The sequence below is a fragment of the Spinacia oleracea genome, chromosome 4 (genome assembly GCF_020520425.1).
Source record: "Spinacia oleracea cultivar Varoflay chromosome 4, BTI_SOV_V1, whole genome shotgun sequence".
Classification (NCBI taxonomy): Eukaryota; Viridiplantae; Streptophyta; class Magnoliopsida; order Caryophyllales; family Amaranthaceae; genus Spinacia; species Spinacia oleracea.
In genome coordinates this window covers 114,563,229-114,569,228 of record NC_079490.1, presented here as the reverse complement: position 1 = coordinate 114,569,228, position 6,000 = coordinate 114,563,229, and positions in this window count along the sequence as shown.

The window sequence follows — 6,000 nt, the reverse complement described above, 5'->3', positions numbered from 1 at the left end:
GATTAAGTCTCAAACACTCCGGATTCTAGGAATCCGAATCTGACTAAGAAAACAGCCCAGATCCTATTTTCAACGCCTGGCTCTGGGCGCTGAAAATACCTGGGACGTGTTTTTTCCTAATTCTTTGTGGATTAGAGTTCTACAATTCTATCTTTCCACGAACTCTTTTCTATAAATATAGCCCATGTTCGACGTGAAAAAAGGACACAACACACAATCATTATTCTGAGTATTGACTCCAACCCCTAAGCCTAAGCCTCACGCTGCGAAATTGATCACGCGTTCTATCGCAATCGATCCATAAATCGAACAGAACGTATCCTGTCCCATAACTTGAGATTCGTTAAATAAAAGGAGAAATAGCAAAGTCAAAGTGGTTAGTTTTCTGAGAACCGTGACGTACCTCTCAAGGGTGCGTCGTAATGTGTCTCTTTTCAAAGATTTAATTGCTTTCCTCACCCTTTTATGAATTGTTAAACTAATTAAATCTGAATGTTCTATCACGCCTAATAAAGATTATGTTTTTGGGAAATTGGATTATCATGCTAGGTCCCTTAATACAATCTAAATCAGATAATCGCGCTAGATCTAGTATTATATGTTGCATATTGTTAAAATCTACTCAGATTAGTTTAATAGTTAACGCATGTCCCTTCAATTATTTATGCTGAGCTAGTAAGGATATCCTGCCTCTGGAGTTATCGAAGAGCGAGTACTCCTCCATGAATGCAACATGACCAACCATGAAAATACCCAAATCGGCATACCATAAGGCTACCATTGGGGTAAAGCAATACACACTAAGAGAGAAGCCGCACTAATGATTCTAGTCTTGCAAAAATAAAAATTTGATCTCCCCAACTAACTACCTTGCCAACATTAAGCAAAATGGCGCATGACAAATGAACACCCAAGGGTTAAAATCTAAAGTGTCAACCAACGAAAGTTATGGTCCAATTAGCCTAAGTCTTAGAGTTGCTGGGTCAAGTATTATAGGCTTACGCCACGTCATTATTTTGAGTCTAGGCCACCTCCTTATATTCATACCCGGGTTATAATCAGAAAGATTAATGAAAGTTCGAGTCTAAATCACAACTTCCAATTAAATCCCGTAAAACCGGAATCTGAAAAGAAACAAAAAATTATTTTCGATGTAATTCTTTCGTTAAATTTCAATAAAAACAACATTTTGAATCTACCCTATTTGCACACGACTAAATACGCTTGCAAAGTAAGACAATTTAAAGGTCCACCCTAGGCCTACTAAAGCTAAAGGTCCACCCTAGGCCTGCTAAAGTTAAAGGTCCACTATAGGCCTACCAAACGAGGCTCACTCAGTCTCGCCTCGTGACTCAAAGACCACAACCATCTACCTCTTAGCCAAAATAAAAAATTTTGAAGGATTCATGTTGGGGAGAAATCCCAAGCAAAAAGAAAAAAATAGAAAGAGAAAAGGGAGAGCGAAAAGAGCAAGCCATGAAATACTTAAAAAGAAAGAGAAAAGGGAGAGCGAAAAGAGCGAGCCATGAAATACTTAGCCCGTACCTTCCAAGGTGCGGAATTTACCAAGGTGAACGAAGGAAAAGAACTGAGTCAACCAATCAAAATCATGACACAAAAGCTACATAAAGTTCTACGATGTCTACCCTTTCCAGTCCTTATGTGTTTAGACGCCTTCGCTCTGGGGCCCCTGTTCAGCTCATTTAACCCATCCATGTTCTCATCGCCATAACCCAAGAAACCATTACCTCGACTCTTGTTCTCGAACTTGTTGTCAACCGCAAACCACGCACGGCCATTGACACGTGCGTCATACCCATTATTTCCAAAGCCCAAACCTGTTCTTACGCCACCATTAGCATAATGACCATATAACTTGTGTGGATACATCCTATACCCTTGAGCTGTCCCCATGCTATTCATTGGCCTTGGTTGATGTAATCCTCGTGCCTGACTAATACCTATACAACTCATTCAACCCATCTTTCAAACCGTCTTGAGTCACGAATAAAAAAGAAGACAAATGAAAAGTACAAAAAAACACAATAAATAATAAAAAAGCAATCTTTGCAAAGCGCCTCTAAAGTTAGTCTAAAAAGAAAAAGAAGCATCTAGCGCACCAAAAAAGATCCGCCCAGAAGTCATTTTCAGCGCCCACAGCTGGGCGCCGAAATCTTTAGCGCCCCAGCCTGGGCGCTGAATCTCTCTGCTTGCTAAAATTTGTCCAGAAGTGCTCGTCATTTTATCCGCACATACACGGAACAATAACGAACACTTGGGGGGGTACAACACGTATTCAGACATACGTACCACCAAAAAATACATGTACTCAAAAAAAATATATAAAACAAATTTTTGGCTTACGGCAAGGCAACAGATTAAAATAATAATAAACTTCACTTATTCTACCGTTTCAAATAATATGTTTCCACCTCATAACGTACTTGTTTAAAATCGGCATTCTAAGAAACCATTTTCTAGGCTAAGAACTACGCAAGACCTGATTCCAAATTAAATCTATTTAAGTCGCATACGTAGGCAATCCATGATTCGGTCCAACCAATTTGCAAAAATGTTAGAGCCTATAGAATAACAAGAATAAGAAATAGAGTCCCTTATTGAAATTTAATTACTTGCAATCCAAGTCGAAAGAAAAATTTAAGTCAAAGAAAGAATCCAAGTCGTCAAGATGCCAAAATGAGCACACATCGAAAAATAATAAAGGGCACGTACCCTTGCCAGAAGGCGCACTCACACTCCTAGGCACTTAGCCAAGACTCAAAAGACCGCTTTGCCTCAATTGAATGGGGGCTAGCGCAAGCGTCCATGACCTCTAAAATACTCGACTTGACCCTCCCTAAAGCGAACTAACTCACTTAAAGACCTTCTTTCACCACTAGACATAGTCGTTCGCTTAAAGACCTTCTTTCACCCCTAGACACAGTCATAGTCGCCGACAAGTAGTAAAGGCAGTAAGCTTGCAACAAAGAGGATTGTTCTACGGCATCACCCCATCGTTCCTTCGAACTCAGGGCACCCGTTCATGGTAATTCAAATGCTTGCTAATCCCCTTTGGAAAAAATAAGACATTGTCAATAGGACTTGGCACTTAACCGAGGCTCACCCTACCCAGACATGTGACACGGGCATCTAAAATCGAAATCTGAAAGCATTATTAATGGGAAGAAATAACAGCAACTGGGGGCTAAAAATTGAAATGAAAGAGCTGGGGAAAGAACTAAGTATACCTTGACCTTTTGTGCAGACATACACTAAGTAAATCTAAGTCAATTTGAAAACGGTTTATATTCCCGCAATTCTGGAAAAGATGGCCCTAAAAGCCTAAAAGCATATGCCAAACGGGCACAAGTAATATCTTGACACCTGCACCCTGGCTTCCAGCAAATCCTTAGACAGCACTCCAAAATCGTAACAGTATTTTGATTCACTCATGTAATCCTGTACGAACCCTTCTATAAGTCAACCTACTTAGGACACCTCGGATTGTACACAGTAGGACTCGGATTTCAAATAATTTTCAAAGACTTCTTCGAACATAATAAAGTGTCATTGGTTTAATCTAAGTATGCGTTTTGCAAGTGAGTCAAAGATATTTCTAAATATGATTATGGGTAAAGAAAGGCACCTAGCTTTTGGTCAAGGAACACTTCAACATGTGATTACCTTGACCATGGCAATGTCGCACAATACGACATTTACAAGAGAAGTAGCAGATCACTACTCGAACGTACCTCGCACTAAACGAGTCTGGTTCAAACTATTCATGATCCATGTCACCATGAATGCACAAAAACGTATGCAAGGCATTATAGCACCAAGCCAATCCCGTAGCTACAGTTGGAGGCTTGAGAAAAACACTCTAAAAATGCTCGAAATGACGATTTCATCGCAAATTCTCGACGCTAATGCTATACATATGTCATAGGGGCTCAATCCTAAGATTTAATCGTGTAAAACGAACCTTAGAATGGCTACAACCCCTCCCAAATTGTAAGCACTACTTAGAGTATATAAAGTCGCCCGACTAACAAGGGTAACTGAAAATCGCGAGTCATCAAAACTCCGATCAAACCACTGCACATAACGCTTACCCTATAAAGCGCCCGTTACACAGTCTACATCGTTCCAAAGCAAAAGCGAAAGAAAAAAAAATCAAAAAAAAAAACTGTCAAAATTCTGCCCAGAAATCATTTTCAACGCCCAGAGCTGGGCGCCGATATCTTTAACGCCCCAGCCTGGGCGCTGAATCTTTCTGCTAGCCATGTTTTGCCCAGATATAAAAATAAGAAAGAAACACCTATGAATCCTCTCATCGAACGAAGTAATAAGCCGTGCAAACCCACGCAGAAGGTGCTACACTTGTTCGAGCACCTGAACGAGGCGTGATGAAGTACTCCAATGCAAAAAATAATAATGATATCCCAACACCTGGAGAAATGTTCTAATACATGCGGTTAGGCCACACAAGCCTACGTCGCACCATAAGTTCAACTATCCCACGGTACAAGTCTAAAAAAAGAGAGTAAGGCATATTGCACTAATGCGGGCACGACCAAAGAGCATGTGTAAAAGAGGCAAAGACTACTTATCGCCCAAATTCAAAATGCAAGCCACACGACTTCTACATTAAGGATTAAAGGTAGCAAAACATTACCTACCACGGAAGGGATAGCTCGCACCCACACGAGCAGGAACCCCAAGGCATCTTTTTCGAAAGAACCTACAAAAATCGTACGCCAAAAGGAAGCATCCCAACATGCATACTTGGGGGCTCCAAGCTACGAAACGACCATAGAAAAATAAAAAACTCGAAGCAAATGTTTGAACGATCAAGAAGGGCACGATGCTTGAGCCCACTTCATGAATGGGCATGAACCCTATCAAGCTTCTAAGCAAACTATTCAAAATTAGTCATTGCTCAAAAAAATGATTCAAGCAAACTGATTAATGGACCGCACACAACGGCCATTCTATGAACGCTCGTTCGCACATACATATCATCATTCTAAGTATCGAACATTCACGAACGCGTTCAAAAGGAAAAATATACAACAACAAGAGCGGTCAAAGTCTTACGCCTCAAGGTCTGTTCCTCGGGCCATATAGACTCGCCCAACTATCGCAATAACTGTACGCCTTAAGAGCAACAATTCCTTAAAATAATCGCCCCAAAGCGACAGGCACCGTAGTCCACCAATCGGCTACGGCTTCTCGAGAAAATCAGCACGTTCTAAAATAAAGAAAAAAAACAAAAGAAAAGAGAATACATAGAACTTCCAAGTGAAATAAACGAAAAAACAAGAGGCCAACTGTGTCATCAAAAGACCGGCCCAAACAACATTTTCAACGCCCCACCTAGGCGTTAATTATTTCTGACGCCCTAGCCTGGGCGCCGAAAATGAGCCCAGGCCCAAAAAACAGCTCTGACTTCTATAGGGCCCTGCCGTATCCACTCGACTCGAAAATTGCCGATTTCTTTACTGAAAGTCGCACCTCACGGCTTTGTTAAGAGTAGCACACCACTACAAAGATCGCTCGCACTTACGAGCACGATCCCAAACACGATCAAAGACATTACAAAATGCGTAGGAACCTCTTTGACAAGAAATGACCGTCAAGAACGAATGCTTGGTGGCTCGAAAGAAAAAAATATATCTTAAAACAATATTCCCAGACTGCGCTGTACAAAGTCCCGTGTTTGGATAATCTCAAAAGAAAAAGAACCGGTTTACGACCTCAAGACAAAAGTCGCCGTTGATACTTATACATGGTCCCCCAATCAAGGACCCAGGTAGTGGCAAAATTGAGCCGTAAGGACTAGCTCAAAACCATGAAGGAAGATGACCACAAGACAATGGTCCGTCTAAGCACGTAGCCAACCCACATTCAGGTTACAACTAAATCCGAGCATCCCTCGAAAGAATTCGCTCCTACAAGAATGAACAAAAAGAAATTCTCAAAAAAATCATAAGAACAAAT